Source organism: Mercenaria mercenaria, unplaced genomic scaffold (assembly GCF_021730395.1).
Source record: "Mercenaria mercenaria strain notata unplaced genomic scaffold, MADL_Memer_1 contig_3066, whole genome shotgun sequence".
Taxonomy (NCBI): domain Eukaryota; kingdom Metazoa; phylum Mollusca; class Bivalvia; order Venerida; family Veneridae; genus Mercenaria; species Mercenaria mercenaria.
Genome location: NW_026461171.1, coordinates 10,709 through 29,335, shown reverse-complemented (window position 1 = coordinate 29,335; position 18,627 = coordinate 10,709). Strand labels below are relative to the sequence as shown.

The 18,627-nt window shown below is 34.4% G+C and overlaps 1 long non-coding RNA gene across 1 annotated transcript in view; it reads left to right on the top strand.

Moving 5' to 3' along the window:
• The window catches only part of LOC128552707 (uncharacterized), a 46,044-nt gene extending 30,591 nt beyond the window's left edge, over window positions 1-15,453 (top strand). The window contains exon 3 of the long non-coding RNA XR_008369150.1: window positions 15,312-15,453. This is a non-coding gene — a long non-coding RNA (uncharacterized LOC128552707). The remainder of the gene's footprint in view (window positions 1-15,311) is intronic.
• Window positions 15,454-18,627: the final 3,174 nt, after the last annotated feature.

The following is an 18,627-nucleotide window of genomic DNA, read 5'->3' as shown; positions in this document are numbered from 1 at the left end:
ATATTAATGGCGGCACTCGCTACCAGGTGTATAAACAGAGTAACAGCTGTTAAAAATCTGTAGTCAAATGTTAAAAAAAGAGAGACCCCCCAAAAAGAAGGAAAAAATCAATAAAAAGGAAGAAAAGAAAGAAAGAATCAATAAAAAGAGAAAAGAAAAAAAAGAGAAAAAAAAAAAAACAACAATAAAATGAAAGAAAAAAATGCAAAATCATTAATATGAAATAATGACATACTCTTAACAAAAAAACAAAATTACAACACTATTTTTTAAAAAGAAACAAAAGAGAAAAAAAAACCAATATTTTTATGGAAATTGTAAAATATGGTACTGTAGTCGCCACTATTAATGTATCGTAAACCAAAATAACGGATCCATAACACAAATTAGTATGACAGGCATGAAAATCGCTATTTTAAATGGAAAAAAGTATGTTTACAACATAATTTATACATGTCCTTAGATATATTTGATTCCTCTTAAATACTTCCGTAATCCTAGCCTATCCTCGTAAGTTTGTCTAGAAGTACGGAACTTACGTAATCCTAGACTCGGAGGCTAGGATTATGGTACCGTAATCCTAGCCACTGCCTTTCCCCTTATGCAGTTATGCCATTTTCTTCCAATGTTTACCAAATTAATTTGCTACTAAAATCGGACTTATTTCATTGAAATTGGATGAAAACACACACTCATTTGTTTGATAACATCAATCTACATTATTTTGGTAAGGGTAAATGCATGTTGATGCATTTTTGTTTTCTATTTTTCATGTCAAAATCATCAGTATTTTTATACGAAAGTGGGTGGGGTAAGGAATTTACATAATTTATGAGTTGTGTTCAGACCAATTTAGAGCTTTTCAGTCCTCAAGCAGAATAATGTTAATGCATGTTCACCACCATTTCAGACCTAAATTGAGACTTTGTTTGTAAAATTTAATCTGTTAAGAAAATTTTAAGTTAGAACAAGAGAGAGCTTATGTAAGACAGCATGCTCGACTTTTTTTCAGTGTTTGACTGTGAATTAAAGCTTTGCCAGTAAAAGGGGCAATTAAAGCTTTGCCAGTAAAAGGGGCATAATAGTCAATAGCATTGAATGTAACAGAGATAATATGAAATTAGATGCTACCTAAAAGGCAGAGCTCCCTTGAAAAATCACCAGTGCCCCTTAAAAATTAAGAGTGGCGTTGGAATTGTCTGGAATTATGGATTCGTTTAGGACGTTTATGTTCTATTAGATCTATTAAAATTATAAGTATTAATGATAATTCATGATTTCTGAATGCATGTTTTAGACCGCATCAAATTTAATTCTTGACATGTGAAAACTCGAAAGATATTCTGTATATAATCAAAAGAAAGTTCGATATAGACTACCGTATTTTCCGGACAATAGGCCGCTGCACCGTATTGGCCGCAGCCGTATATTTTAACTATTATCAAAAACAGAATTTAATGTATAGGCCGCTCCGGCATATTATCCGCGGCCTATACACCACTATGCGGCGAACATGACCACGTCGTATAAAGACTGTCCTCGATTAGAAAATCGGTTGTATTTACAGGTAATAACACTTGTTAATCTGTCAAATGCAGTGAACTGTTAAGTCCGAATGTAAGTTTTAAAGGCCTTCTTGGCAATATTGTCTATTATTTACATTTTACATGATTCAATTGGCTTTCAAAATGCAAGTAAAAAATTAAACCGTTACATCGGCCGCATGAAAGGCCTATTTAGAAAAAATAAATTGACGTATAGGCCACTTCGACGCATAAACCGCACCCCTGAAAATTTCACTTTTGTAAACGTATAGGCCGTGGCCTATTGTCCGGAAAATACGGTAACATCTGCACCAAGATAAAGAAAGAAAACGTATTTGAATAATTTCTGTTATACTGCATCAACAATTTTACATAAATTATTATCATACTGGAAACCAGTCACAAATGATAACTCCTTCAAATTGAAAAGCTTGAACCTTGAAAATTTCAAACCTAACAGAATCTCATTAGGCCAATAGCCAAAGGAATTCTGTCTCTCTGCGTGTGAATATTTGGCAATGAGGACTTAATGTAAAAAGTTAATGTTCCAATTCCAAAGTTATTAGAAATTAGAATTTACGTTTTCCTGGAAATGACTATTGTAATTTTTTTAAATGTCATTATTGTCAAATTTTGGTTCTTTCTGAAAGGAAGAATGATTGTGTGCAACTTTCAGTCAAAAGTACTGCTATAATAGACGCCTGGTATGGGAAAATTACAATCATTTACATGACTGTACAAAGCTTGTTTTAAACCCAAAAGACTAGCAATTTTTAAAAGTTAATGATCAGAATTTTACCTAGAGAAAATCAGTGTTTGCCGAAATTCTCGAAAACCCCTGTTTATTTACTGAACTTCTAAGTTAACATTTCTATGGCTTTTTTAGCTCACCTGAGCATTGTGAGCAATGCTCAGGTGAGTTTTTCTGATCGCTCGATGTCCGGCGTCCGTCGTCTGTCAACATTTAGCTTGTGTATGCGATAGAGGCTGTATTTTTCAATTAATCTTCATGAATATTGGTCAGAATGATAACCTTGATGAAATCTAGGCCGAGTTCGAAAATGGGTCATCTCGGGTCAAAAACTAGGTCACTAGGTCAAATCAAAGAAAAACCTTGTGTATGCGATAGAGGCTGTATTTTTCAATTGATCTTCATGAATATTGGTCAGAATGATTGCCTTGATGAAATCTAGGCCGAGTTCGAAAATGGGTCATCTCGGGTCAAAAACTAGGTCACTAGGTCAAATCAAAGAAAAACCTTATGTATGCGATAGAGGCTGTATTTTTCAATTATTCTTCATGAATATTGGTCAGAATGATAATCTTGATGAAATCTAGGCCGAGTTCGAAAATGGGTCATCTCGGGTTAAAAACTAGGTCACTAGGTCAAATCAAAGAAAAACCTTGTGTATGCGATAGAGGCGGTATTTTTCAATTGATCTTCATGAATTTTGGTCAGAATGATAACCTTGATGAAATCTAGGCAGAGTTCGAAAATGGGTCATCTGGGGTCAAAAACTAGGTCACTAGGTCAAATTAAGGAAAAACCTTGTGTATGTGATAGAGGCTGTATTTTTCAACTGATCTTCATGAAATTTAGCCAGAATGATTACCTTGATAAAATCTAGGCCGAGTTCGAAAATGGGTCATCTGGGTTCAGAAACTAGGTTATTAGGTCAAATCGAAGAAAAACCTTGTGTATGCAATAGAGAATGTAGTTTTCAATTGATCTTCATGAAATTTGGTCAGAGTGATTGTCTTGATGAAATCTAGGTCGAGTTTGAATATGGGTTATCTGAGGTCAAAAACTAGGTCACTAGGTCAAATTAAAGAAAAATCTTGTGTATGCGATAGAGACTGTTTTTTTTTCAATTGATTTTTATGAAATTTGGTCAGGATGATTGCCTTAATGAAATCTAGGTCGAATTTGAATATGGGTCATCTGAGGTAAAAAACAGGTCACTTGGTCAAATCAAAGAAAAAAACTTGTGTATGTGATAGAGGCTGTATTTTTCAATTGATCTTTATGAATTTTGGTCAGAATGATTGCCTTGATAAAATCTAGGTCGAGTTTGAACATGGGTCATCTAGGTTCAAAAACTAGGTCATATCTAAGAAAATGCTTGTTTTATCGCAAGAGACCAATTTTTTGGTCCAATCTTAATGAAAATTGGTCAGAATATTTTTTATTTGTTTCCATGAAATCACAAGGTCAAACATGTTTTACACTGTTATGGTGTGTTTCTTAGGTGAGCGACCTAGGGCCATCTTGGCCCTCTTGTTTATGGTTAATCTTTTAGCACTATAGAATAGGGATGGTAGTAAGAACCTTTTTGATGTTTATTAATAATTCATCGCCAATAGTTTTAGTTTTTTTGATAAACTCAGGTCAGTGATTTTAAAGCTAACGAATGAAATATATACGAATGGGGAGAAGAGCATTATTTGCTTTTCACAGTTCAATGCCTGTATATTTTGATCCTAAAGCTTTTTTTTTGTTTTAAAAAGTTATGTCTACTGACTACTGCACAGGCACTACATAATAGAACCTGACATCAAAACTAAACACTTGTTAAATTTCACATGAATCACTTTAGTTATACAATATTTTCAAAACTCATAATAATACAAAAAAAAAACTGAAATAAAAAAGGAATTAAAAAAAAAAATCTGGTCCAGGTGAGGTTCGAACTCACGACCTCTGGTTTTCAACACGAACTCGCTAACCACTACACCACTGTGGAGTTATAACGTCATCTGGACAAACATAAGTATATATAATAAAGTTCGGTAATGGCAGCGTGACGAAAGTCGTTTCAAAATGAAAATATTGTATTTTATTTCTTTTTTCTTCGTAGAAAATGTATTTAGCACTAATTTCATATTATCAAACGCGCATTTACATTTTTATTCAATATTCAAAGCAGTAAGCGAGACGCTTTTGTCAACCGTAAACAGTAAGCGTCTACTGACGTCTTTACTGACTAATTACTATGTGCATTATAGTTTACTTGAAAAAATCCGAACAACACCGATTCCAAAAAGTACCACAAATTTTTTAACTGGATAGTATACACAGTTAGATCTCTCTATTCGTTTTCTTGTTCATACGTCTAACCGTAATGCGACACTGAAGCGGCGCCGGTAGCTCTGCTATTAGACATTATATAAAACTTTAACAAAAAAATGTAAGTTAAAAAGTGGCATAACTATGTCAAAATTCAAATCAAGAGTTATGAAGATTGTTTCTTCTGGTGTAGACTTATATACGTTATTGTGTGGCCAAAAATGTTGGATTTTGTCTCTAAGTTATGTGTCCGCGCACTTAATTTATGTCTATAAAAAACCTCCAGTTTTGAGACCCCAACTCCAGCTGAAAAATGGCAAACCTCCAGTTTTGGGATTCTGAACTTACCACATATATGTAAAACTAGGTGATAGCATCAAGTCCCATAACTCTGACATGCATTTTATCCAAATTATGCCCCTTTTTGGACTTAGAAAATCCTGGTTAAAGTTTTGCGTGTGACTTACTATCTCCAAAACTAATGCAGAGACTGGATTGAAACTCTATAGATATTTTAACATTTAGGATAATATTCCTGCTTCTGGGACAACAATTCCAATAGTCGAGCATTAGCAGTGTTACGGAGAGTTCTTGTTATTGGTAAAGTTTCATGTGGCTGCTTTATGCTCACTTCGTAATTAAAAGATTGAATCTGGATTGATCGAATCTCTTTTTCTACGCGAAGGGACGCATTATGTTATACTCCCAGTGTCCTTCTGTCCGTCTGTCTGTCATCAATTTCGTGTCTGCTCTTGAACCCCTTCGAAGAAACTTGACACAAATGTTCACCACATCGAGACAACGTGCAGAGCGTATGTTCTGGATGGCTGGCTTCAAAGTCAAGGTAACAGGGGTCAAATGTCATATGACTTTGTTTCGTGTTGGCTCTGTAACTCTTGAACTGCTTGAAGGATTTCGAAGAAACTTGACACAAATGTTCAACACATCAAGATCAAGGTCACACTTAGGGGTTTGCAGGGCATTTTTACAGATTTTATTTAACTATCACAACAGCAATCTTTAAGTGCTGTGTGGCGGCTGTAAAAAGTCTTAGATTCAGTTGGTCCGAGAGCTCACAGACTTTTCATTATTTGTAATTGCTCGTAATTTATTTTAATGTATATTTGTCCGACAATATCAGTAATAAAGATATCGTCTAAAATCAGACAAGTTCAAATGTGATATTAAGGGTCAAAGGTCATTTTCAAGTAAAAGAATGAAAAAATAGCCCTTTAACTTTTCTTCTTGTTTATGATATTCTGTCGATATTAATCAACAATATCAGTTCATTTTAATGTATAAAAAGTAGGCGAAATTTGGTATGCACATATTATTTCAAAAATTTCAAGGTCAACCGTAATTTCAAAGGTCAAAGGTCAAAAAAGTGAATAAAATTTTGCAAAAATATCACCAGTTTGTAATAATTTTTATTGTTTTAAAGTATTTGTTTTGTCATTTTTAGTAACTGATCGTTGTTCATTTTACTGCATATATGTCAGACGATGTCTTGAAAGAGAAAATAAGTCAAGGTCAAACCTGGTATTGGAGGTCAGGGGTCACTTTTGTATAAAAAATTACAACCTTTTCCATACTTACTCATTACTTTGATCAAAAATAGCTTGTTGTTATAATTCACTGTAGCAATTTACTTTAATGTATACATGTTAAGCAAGGTTAGCAATGTAGGTCTTATCATTATAAGTGAAAAGCAAACCTATTATCAAAGGTCAAAGGTCAAATTTGTGTTAGAATTCGCAAAATAACAAGAAATTTGCACTGATTTTGGTTGCGGGTTTATCCCGCTACAAAAGTTAAAGTGTATTTCTGACAACCAAAGCATCTTTATTTTATTCCGAATCACGTCCAAAAGATGTTCATGTGCTGCACAAAATAGTCCCATTCATGAACAGTGCGGATGAATTATCAATGAACAAGCAGTTCTTATTCAACCTGTATACACTCACACTGACCATTTAGATTACATAAGATCTATTAATGATAAGGTATTCGCCCATGGTTACATCACAGTCTGGGTGTGGCAGAGTTCATCTTAGATATGAGAAACATTAAATTTGTATTTGTTTCTCATTCATGTACATTCATAGACTGGCATTTAAACAGAAACTAAATCTACCAAAAACCCGCAACCATCAGACATTTCAAGGCTTTGATTCTTATTGTGTAGGTTATTTCTGTCACTACTAGTAAAACTGATTAGTATTCATTTTAAAGTATATACAACTGACAATATCACTGTTGAAATAATAATGGAAAATAAGTCAAGGTCAAACCTGACATTAAAGGTCAAATGTCATTTTCATGTAAAAATTCAAAGTACAGCATTTTTTATTTTTTCTTCGTTACAAATTTATCTTGCCTTTTTGTTCATTGAAAATAATTCTGTCTTATGTTTATTTGTAAATCAATGTCAGCAATGCAGATCTAATTTCAAAAACAGTGATTGGTAAAGCTTATATCAAAGGTAAAAGGTGAAATTTGCGTGAAAGACCGCAAAAAATAGCATTTTTGCAATACTCTTCACTGTTTAAAGGTATTTTGTCATTATTAATATCTTATGGTTATTCCTTGAGGTTTCATACATGTATATATATGGATCAAATCAACAATGGAGATATCATAAGACATGGGTCTAGATCACCCCTAATGTTAAGTTTAAAAATTCATTTTCGGGTAATAAATTCAAAAGATATCACTGTTATTTTTTTTGTTTGTTCAAACATATCTTGTTGTAACTTGCTGTTAATTTATTTTAATGTTAGCCTTTAATTACTTACTTCCTTACTGCCTTCCATCTTCTTATGGCCGTTTTATATTTATGATTAGATGCGGCAATGAACTGCACCGTATTCTGCAGGTCGCTGATATCTCTCCACGGCTTGGTCTCAAATGGGATGTCTGTTGGCCAAACTTCCTGGCGTGCTTCTTCCAGATAGGAACAGCTCTGAAGAATGTGAAACTGTGTTTGTTTCTCTGATCCGCACTGACATTTAGCTTTCTCTGCAATTTCCCAGCTTCTTCATATGTTTTCTCAGGCCACAGTCTTCAGTGCGTAGACAGAAGACAGTTAATTGGCTGTTTAGCTTGTGTAGACAGTCCTGATTTGGCAGGTAACCTTCATTTATGTTCTTCCAATCTGACGCAAGCTGTTCTTCCGCAGAGTCTGAGCTTCTCTGTATGAAGTTGGAGGTTGGGGCTGTATTTTGCTGGTTGCTGTCTTTGCAAGTTTGTGCGCAGCTTCATTTCCAGCTATGCCCACCAACATGTGCAGGAATCTATCGAAATTGCTACATTGTTGTTCTCTAGGCAGGAGATTTTAGTTTTTCAACAGCTGTCTGATTAAGTTGTCTGATGGACCTGCTGAGAGAGCCTGAAGAGCTGATTTGGGGTCTGTTAAGAATATATTGTCCCTTTTCTCCTCGCTCATACTGTTCGAGTGTTGCCGATGTGAGGGCTTGCATCTGGATCTGTAGTTGGAGCATCTCTTGCCGACTGTATGAGAGAGTATGAAGGAGGAGCTGTCTGAAAATTTGATGTAGGCACCACCCCAAGCTTTCTGAACTGCCTTTTCCACTGATCCATTGGTATATTCTTGGATCCAAGAGTGTACTGTTATAGCGGTTATTGATCATTTCTAGCGTAAGAAGAGTTGGTAAGCCTGATGTTGCTTTCCCTTTTCTTCTACTCTTGGCACCTCCAATCTGATTTTGGGAGCACATTGTCTGGGAACCCATTCTTTGGGCTCTGCCTCTGTGTCCAGTGCTGCTGCTTTCCCTTTTTTTGCAGTTTTTTTGACGATGTGGTTAAGACTCTGTCTTTTCAGTCTGTTCTTGGTTCTGCTCTCGAATTTTGAGTGGAGTGGGTGGGATGGTAGTCTCTTTGCCTTCTCTGCATGGACAAAGCTTTGTACTCTCGTCTTGTCTCTAATGGTTCAGGATTGGCTCTCTTTTCGATTTAGTTTATTTGAGTTGTTTTCATTGCCCCGGGATTATCCTCAGACCGAAATGAACCTTGCCCAGTTTATCTTTACTGGTTTTAGAAGCAGGTACCAATGAGGTTGATGCGTACTCTGCTATGTACCGTACGTTGCCCGTGTAGACTTGCAGAGGATCTTTGCATTTACTCCCCAACTTGTTCCAGCCAGTTTTGTTTTCATAATATCGAGTTTTTTTTTGAAGGACCTATCCTTTGACTTTAATGTAAGATTTGACCTTGACTAATTTTTCATTATTATTTCAATAATGATATCATCTGTTATATATACTTTAAAAATGAATAATAATTAGGTAATAGTTTTTAAATACCCTCAAAAAATAATGAAAAACCATTGCAAAAATACTAGATATTTGGCTAATTTTCACGCAGATTTGAACTTTGACCTTTGATAATAGGTTTGGCTTTGCCTTATTTGGATAAAACCTACATTCCTGACCTAGCTTGACATGTATACATTAAAATAAATTGCTAACAGAAAATTCTAACAAGAGCTATTACTTTTGAACAAAGTAATGAGTAAGTGCGCTACAATTCGATCTTTTACACAAATGACCCCTGACCTTTAATACCAGGTTCGACCTTAACTTACTTTTCTTCCATGACATCGTCTGACATATATACAGTAAAATGAAAAAGACGATCAGTTACTAAAATGACAAAACAAATACTTTTTAACAATAAAAACTTTTCAAACAGGTGATATTATTGCACATTTTATTCACTTTTTTGACCTTTGACATTTGAAATTATGGTTGACCTTGAATGTTTTGAAATAATATGTGCATACTAGATATCGCCTACTTTTTATACATTAAAAAGAACTGATATTGTTGATTAATATCGACAAAATATCATAAACAAGAAGAAAAGTTAAAGGGCTATTTTTTCATTCTTTACTTGAAAATGACCTTTGACCCTTAATATCACATTTGAACTTGTCTGATTTTAGACGATATCTTTATTACTGATATTGTCGGACAAATATACATTAAAATAATTACGAGCAATTACAAATAATGATCAGAAATAGCTGTTATAAATTCAAAAAGGAAACTATTCATGCAATTTTTCACAAAAATTTGACCTTTGACCTTTGATATAAGCTTTACCCTTGGCAGTTTTGGGGTTACCTTTGCACTGCTGACTTTACCTGACATACAGACATTAAAACGAATTAACTTCAGTGACTAACAATGTGAATACAAATTAAAAACGTTAGAAAAGTAAATGTACCATTTTTCATATTTTTGCATGAAAATGAAATTTGACCTTTAATTATCAGAGTTGACCTTGGCGTTTTGCAATAAGATTTGTATTTCTGACTTTGACCGATATATACACATTACATATATAAAACTGAGTGACTTATGATAACAAAACTAATTTTTAGAATAAAATAAATTTCAAATATGCCAATTTATGTGATTTATACATAAGTTTGACCTTTGACCTTAAATATCAAGTTTGCCCTTCATTCCTTTTTGATGAATTTCTTTTTGCTGACATTGGTTGACATATATACATTAAATGACAATCATATAGCTACTGTAATTAAACAGTGAAAAAACTGGTAGACGTAAACTTTACCCTACCCCCTAAATTTTTACAAGTGAGTTTTACCACCCCTATCACAAACATAAGTGAACAAAATATAGATAGGCACGGCTTTGACACTTAAGAAATGGGTTTTCATGGAGGATATGAAATATTGTTTCCAAAAATGTATAAACTTCTTTTGGCCTCAATTGTTGCAATAAAAGTCCGTGAGCTCTCGGACCAAGTGTTGTTATCCCCCGCCAATGAAATCGGGAGTGGGGTATTGAAATGGCGTTGTCCGTACGTCCGCAGCCATTTCTCAGTAACTACTTGGTAGAATTTCATGAAACTTGAAATAAACATGAACCAACATACTGTGATGATGCCCGTCAAGTTTTTTTTTTTGATTGGTCAATTTGGCTTAGAGTTATTGCCCTTGATTTAATGAAAAATGTCCATCCGCAGCCATTTCTCAGTAACTAGCAGGTAGAATTTCATCAAACTTGAAATAGACATGAACCAAGATACTATGATGATGCCCTTAAAGATTTTTTTCGATTGGTCAATTTCCCTTGGAGTTACTGCCCTTGATTTAATGAAAAATGCACAAAAATGTCCGTCCGCAGCCATTTCTCAGTAACTAACAGGTAGAATTTCATCAAACTTGAAATAGACATGAGCCAACATACTGCAATGATGCCTGTCAAGTTTTTTTTTTGATTGGTCAATTTCCCTTAGAATTATTGCCCTTGATCTAATGAAAAATACACGTCTGCAGCCATTTCTCAGTAACAAGTTTGTAGAATTTCATGAAACTTGAAATAAATATGAACCAACATACTTTGATGATGCCTGTCATTTTCTTTTTTTATTGGTCAATTTTCCATACAGTTATTGCCCTTTAATTGTTTAAAAATCCACAGATTTGTACATAACAAACCAACCAATTGGAAGAATTTCATTAAACGTCTTTCATTCTTTTCCATGAACATTTATTATAAACATGTGAATTTGTGTACCCACACCTGGTCGCCACCTTGTCTTGGTCACAACCCTCCCCCCCCCCCCCCCCCCCCCCCCCCTCACCCCCACAATTTTTTTTTTTTTTTTCATTTTTAGCTCATCTGATTTTTTGAAAAAAAATGATGAGTTATTGTCATCACTTGAGCGGTTGTCGGCGTCGGCGTCGGCGTCTGCGTCGGCGTTGCCTGGTTAAGTTTTATGTTTAGGTCACCTTTTCTCCTAAACTATCAAAGATATTGCTTTGAAACTTGGAATACTTGTTCACCATCATAAGCTGACCCTGTATAGCAAGAAACATAACTCCATCTTGCTTTTTGCAAGATTTATGGCCCCTTTTGTACTTAGAAAATATCAGATTTCTTGGTTAAGTTTTATGTTTAGGTCAACTTTTCTCCTAAACTATCAAAGCTATTGCTTTGAAACTTGGAATACTTGTTCACCATCATAAGCAGACCCTGTACATCAAGAAACATAACTCCATCTTGCTTTTTGCAAGATTTATTGCCCCTTTTGGACTTAGAAAATCAGTTTTCTTGGTTAAGTTTTTATGTTTAGGTCAGCTTTTATCCTAAACTATCAAAGCTATTGCTTTAAAACTTGCAACACTTGTTCACCATCATAAGTTGACCCTGTACAGCAAGAAACATAACTCCACCCTGCTTTTTGCAAGATTTATGGCCCCTTTTGGACTTAGAAAATATCAGATTTCTTGGTTAAGTTTTATGTTTAGGTCAACTTTTTCTCTTAAACTATCAAAGCTATTGCTTTGAAACTTGCAACACTTGTTGACCATCATAAGCTGACCCTGTACAGCAAGCAACATAACTCTATCCTGCTTTTTGCAATAATTATTGCCCCTTTTGGACTTAGAAAATAATTTTCTTGGTTGAGTATTATGTTTAAGTCAACTTTTTCTCATAAACTATCAAAGCTATTGCTTTAAAACTTGCAACAGTTTTTCACCATCATAAGTGGACACTGAACATCAAGAAACATAACTCTAACCTGCTTTTTGCAAGAATGATGGCCCTTTTTAGACTTAGAAAATCATGGGTAGGACAATATTTCTATTACACAAAAAAAATCAGATGAGCGTCAGCACCCGCAAGGCGGTGCTCTTGTTAATTTTCCATCAATATTTATAATCAACATATAAAGTTTTGTACCCTCCCCCTCCCCCTCAAAAAAAACAAACATTCATTTTCTGTTAATTTGATTTTGACTAAATTAATGAAATTATTTGCTTCTTTGTAACATTCTTAACTTTTTGCTGGATATATTTTTTTGCCGTTCCTCACCACAGACCCTTTCGGCGGAGGATACCAATTCATCAAATTTGCTTGTTATATTTTCTGGTCCTTTGGGATCATGGAGTCCGTTCAACATATGTGTAATAGAGTTCCACTTAAGCTGGTGCAAGGGGGCGTGAGAGGTGTTGCACATTTCATTAGCTCTCATGAACAGACTCAGTCAAACTGAGTCTGCTATTATTTTTCTTGGTTGCATTCTTTGCTTCCAAGGATCTTTTTACAGATTTTTTTATTTATTTGGCAGATCCCTTTTTTGTTCACTTACAATAATTTGTTCTGAATATTTCCCTTTAATGTTACTATAAATAGCTTATTTTGCAACTTTTTTATTATTGGCCGAGACCACATTTCTGTGGTAAAACATAGATGGTACCTCCAATTCTTAGGTGTAGTTTGATATATCTGTACCTGGTAAGGATTATTTGTGGACTTAGAATTTATTTTTTTTAATTTCTACCCTTTGTTGTTCCTGTCCTTTTGGCTTCAACAGTCAGGTTCTTTAAATTTTGCTCCCATCCTCTGATATAACCCTCCGGTCACACTTAGGGGTCAAAGGTCATACCTTCGGGCGTATATAAATGTTCCGCATTGTGGTGCTCTTGTCTACATATTTCTTGGACAAGAGGTTTTTATTTCAAAGTAATCAGAGGTCATTAGGTTAATTCTGTTTGAAGGCTCTTTACCAGCGTACATTTAACTTTAGAAACTGTCAGTTACAGATATACTAATGCCAAGACAGAATAATGGATTATGGAGCCTATCTTCTATGATCTTTTCATGTAATATATGAAGTAAATGGAGAGCTATTCTACTCTCTCCTGCATCCGCATCTGAGTCTGCAGCTTTATTGAAATTTATGATGCTTTTTGTCTTTATACCTGTTATTACTTGATGGAGTTACTTCAGACTTAAAATATTAGTTCATCATATGACTCAAGAACAATAACTTTTGCACCAGTGTTACATGAATTCTGCCCTCATTTTGACTTAAGAGTTTCATGTTAAAGGCCAAGTATTTGTTTCACATCATCTCTAGCATCATTTGGCACAAGGTACATTACTCGTGCAGAAATATTTCTTGAATTTTATCTCTTTTATACTAGAAATTCTGGTTAATGTTTTAATGCACTTCCACACTTTCTGTGCTATTATCTAGAAGAATGAACTCAAACTGTTGTCTTACGTCATCATCTGCATTGGGCTCCAATGAAAAACTAGTTACCTCAGATATGGTATGCTTTATATCACATCCAGTCATTATACCCCCACCAAACATGTTTGAGGGGGGTATATAGGAGTCAGTTTTGTCGCGTCCCGTCGCGTCCCGTCCCGTCCCGTCGCGTCCCGAAATCTATTATCTCAGTTATTACCAAATGGATTTGATTCAAACTTAAAATACATGTTCCACCTTATCACCCACATCATGTGACACAAGGTGCATAACTCTTGACACCAAGTTTTCATGAATTATGTCCCCTTTTACTTAGAATTTAAGGTTAATTTTGTTGTATTTTCACTATATCTCAGTTATTACTAAATGGATTTGATTCAAACTTAAAATAGATGTTCCACCTCATCACCCACATCATGTGACACAAGGTGCATAACTCTGACACCAGTTTTTTTATGAATTATGCCCCTTTTTACTTAGAATTTAAGGTTGATTTTGATGTATTTTCACTATATCTCAGTTACTACTGAATGGATTTGATTCAACCTTAAAATAGATGTTCCACCTCATCACCACATCATGTGCCCACATCATGTGACACAAGGTGCATAACTCTGACACCAAGTTTTCATGAATTATGTCCCCTTTTACTTAGAATTAAAGGTTAATTTTGTTGTATTTTCGCTATATCTCAGTTATTACTAAATGGATTTGATTAAAACTTTAAATAGTTGTTCCACCTCATCACCCAGATGATGTGACATAAGGTGCTTAACTCTGACATAAATTTTTTATGAATTATGTCCCCTTTTACTTTAACTTTAAGGTTTATTTTGATGTATTTTCACTATATCTCAATTATTACAAAATGGATTTGATTCAAACTTAAAATAGATGTTCCACCTCATCACCCACATCATGTGACACAAGGTGCATAACTCTGACACCAATTTTTCATGAATTATGCCCATTTTTACTTAGAATTTAAGGTTAATTTTGATGTATTTTCACTATATCTCAGTTACTACTGAATGGATTTGATTCAGACTTAAAATCGATGTTCCACCTCATCACCCACATCATGTGACACAAGGTGCATAACTCTGACACTAATTTGTCTTGAATTGTGTCCCCTTTTACCTAGAATTTAAGGTTAATTTTGATGTATTTTCACTATATCTCATTCTGATTGGCTTAGAGCCAAAGGGAAGTAACCTTTTTTCAACTTTTGTACTATGTTTCTTCCCCTTAAATTCCATGAATTAGTCTATTTTTAGAAATCCTATTTTTAGATTTTCAATATTTTAGGTATTTTTCTAACTTTTTTATAATAAGTCCTATGTAAAAAGTAAAAACATTTTTCTGTGGTAACATGGGTCGGTAAGACACTTTTTTTGTATTCACTTTTAGTGTATCTCTAATATTAGAGATTTAATATATTTACTAGTATTACTATACTAGTATTATACTAGTATTACTTATATGTGGAAGCCCAGGATGAAGTACTCCAAGGTATTTTTAAGATTTCTTATGGTTGCCATTCTTCTGTGACAAGACCGTATGGTGGGGGTATGAGTCACTCCTGTGACAGTTCTAGTTGAATTAGTTGAATGTGCTTTCCTCTGACAGGTTTTGTTCTTCTATAGTTGTAACAGAGAATGCAATGTATGAATCGGCTTCAAATGTTGGTCAGAAGAAGCTTGTAGATGATAATGTTTATGCCAAACCACAGAAAAAGTCAGTAGCAAATACAGATGTTTACGCTGTTGTCAACAAAACAAAGAAACAAGGTAACACTAACTAGTTCTTAAACAAATATAAACAAGCATGTATATAATATAAAAGTTTATATTTTTAAGCCTAAACTTACGGTATGGTTATACCCCATAACAACATTTTGGCAAAAGCCCCTATATTAATTACTCTGTCCATCCATCCATCTGTCCATCTGTGCATGTCTGGACACCTATTCCAGGCCATAACTTCAAAAACAAAGTGGGGATTTTGTCACATTTTCACAACTGGGAGGAAGTGCACTATACTACAACCCTAACTGTACCTTACTTACTTTCAAGATCTTCTGAAAAGTTGGTGAGCTTTTAGGATCATTTGATGTCTGATAGCCTCTGTCCACAATTTCTTTTTTTCAAAGGGACTGACCTTAAGATTGTACAACAACTAGGAAAAAAATGAAAATGCTATGATATCTGGAAATTATTGCTATATTTCTTAAGAAGGCTTTGCAACTTAGTTACTAACAGATTATACGTGATGGAAACACATAAGAATTAATTGTGTTTTTAGCTCACCTGAACTTTGTTCACAATGAGCTATAAGTATAGGTGGATGGTCTAGTGTACATTGTCTGATGGCCATTGTCCTCCCTTACCGTTTTTACTTAACTCATTAATACCTGCAGCCATATCGCCGCTTAATTACTGGTATCAATTTTCCGATACATTCCTGAGCCACTTATCAAATTATCTGCTTTGTATGCCTGTGGATTTTCACTGATAATCAATAATCGATAAGATCTAGGCATCCTTTGATCAATATTAGGGACAAACATCTGTTTACAACAGATAAATAAAACTGAAATTTTCACAACTGATACTACAATTTATGATTTATTCATAAGTGTGTCTGTCTGTCACAAAGCTTGTCCGCACTCTAAATCAAACATTTCTTACCCGATCTTCACCAGACTTGAAAAAAATGTGTCTGACCATAAGACCTCGGCCAAGTTCGATAACTAGCCAAATCGGCTCAGGCACTTTGGAATTATGGCCCTTGAATTAGCGAAAAATCCTCATTTCGCTTTGTGCAGGCAAAACGCACCCTATACTACTAATAAGTAGTATAAGGGTGCGTTTTTCCTGCGTGAAAGCGCATGCGAAATTAGTAGTATAGGGTACGTTTTGGGTGCACGAAAGCGCATGCGCAAGATGATTACGCAGTTGTGGGAGACATGCGCTTTTCTCAAAAGCATCTCTAGTTTAAAATTTACTATTATTTTAATTTGCAAAATTGTTTTACAGGCCAACTGAAGTAACATGAATTTGGAAAACTGCAGTATTCAAGAAAGATTGGACATAGAAAAACAGCCATTATTTGATAATACTATATTTATTCAAATATCATCTACTGCTAAATTTTAAAGCAAATGACATTATGAAAGAACAAAATTATGCTTTATTTAATAAAATTAAAATTACTGAATCAAAAAGAAAGACTCTGCAGCATAAAACAGGCAATACCTAGAAATAACTTTCTAATTCCGATATTAAGTGATGAGTATATCGAAAATACATGCTTAAATAATACACATTTTGATTGTTTTGATCGCTTATGGGTTTTATAAATCTTTAGCGTAAAATATTTTCATTGGATGACCTTGACAGCAGTGCAATCGTTAGTACTCTTACAAATGTACAATCACGTCACGCGGCATACAGTACTATCAGGCAGATAGCGCATTTATGCGATCCTCGGCATACACGCCTGTTATCTTTTGACGGATAAATACAGCTTGCGGTACTAGATAAGAGTTAAAATGAACACATAAATGCGATCTGCGTCCTTAATGAGTTAAACATCTTCTCCTCTGAAACTAATGGTCAGATTTATGTAAACTTAGTCAGTTGCATCCTGGCATGGACTCTATCAAATTTATTCAAATGGTTCACCTTAGCCCCTTTCAGGTGTGGCCAGAGCTAAAAATAGAAATACCTTTCAACAACTTCTACTCATGAAGTGATGGTTGGATATTCATCAAGGATGAGAAGAAGTAATGGATGGATATTCATCATGCTTGGTCTGTAGTATCATTATAAGGTCCCTTCCCAAATTTATTTAAATGGGCACGCTACTAAATCTAAAAATAGAAATGCTGTAAACTGTTTTTTTTCATGCACCTCTTCATAGATTTTCATCAAACTTTGCCAACTTCGTTCAGTTGGGGGCACTTAGCCCTTTTTAAGGGCTGCTAGAGCTAAAGATAGAAAAACCTTTAAACAAGATCTTTTTATACGAATCACTTCATGGATCTTCATCAAACTTGGTCTGTAGCATCATTATAAGGTCCTCTCTCGATTTTGTTCAGTTGGGCGAGCTTGGCCCTTGTTAAGAGCTGCTAGAGCTAAAAATGGAAATGCCTTTAAACAATTTCTTCTCATGAACTGCTTGATGGATCTTCATCAAACTTGGTCCAAAGCATCATTATAAGGTCCTCTACCAATTTGTTTTCAAAAAGAGTCCCTTAGCCCCTTTAAAGGTTCACTAGAGCTAAATATAGAAATACCTTTAAACAACTTTACCACTGGATGGATCTTCATCAACTTAGTGTGTAGTGTTACCATAAGGTCTTCTGCCAATTTTTTCAAATGGCGACGCTTTGCCCCATGTAGAGCTGAAAATATAAATACTTTTTAAACAACTTCCTCTAATGAACATTTGATTGATATTCATCAAACTTGGTTTGTAGCATCACTGTAAGGTCCTTTTGAAATTTTTTTCAAGTGGGCATGTTTGGCCCTTTTAATTGCCACTTGAGTTAAGGTAATTCTGCACGTTCGGATTGAATTTTTTTCTACAATGATTAAACTCTAATATTTCAAAACTTCAGAATATACATAGAAAATTCAGCAAATAAAAAATATAGGGTTGTGTGCTTGAGTTTTTGCTAGACTGATTTGAAAAAAATTGGACTTCACGCATTTTTTCATAATGTGGGTCTATGAGAAAATCATATTTTTCATGACATTTTCACGAATAGAATTTTTTCTAAAATGTAGATTTTAAAGAAATTCCTCACAGTTGTAAATAAACATATGGCATTTGAATTGGGAAATAAAATGTATAGGTCCGTGTGCTTAATTTTGAGATATTTGACCATGATTAAAGTGAACCGCACATTTCACACTAATTTCAAGACATTATTTTGAATTATTTAGCATGTCAGAT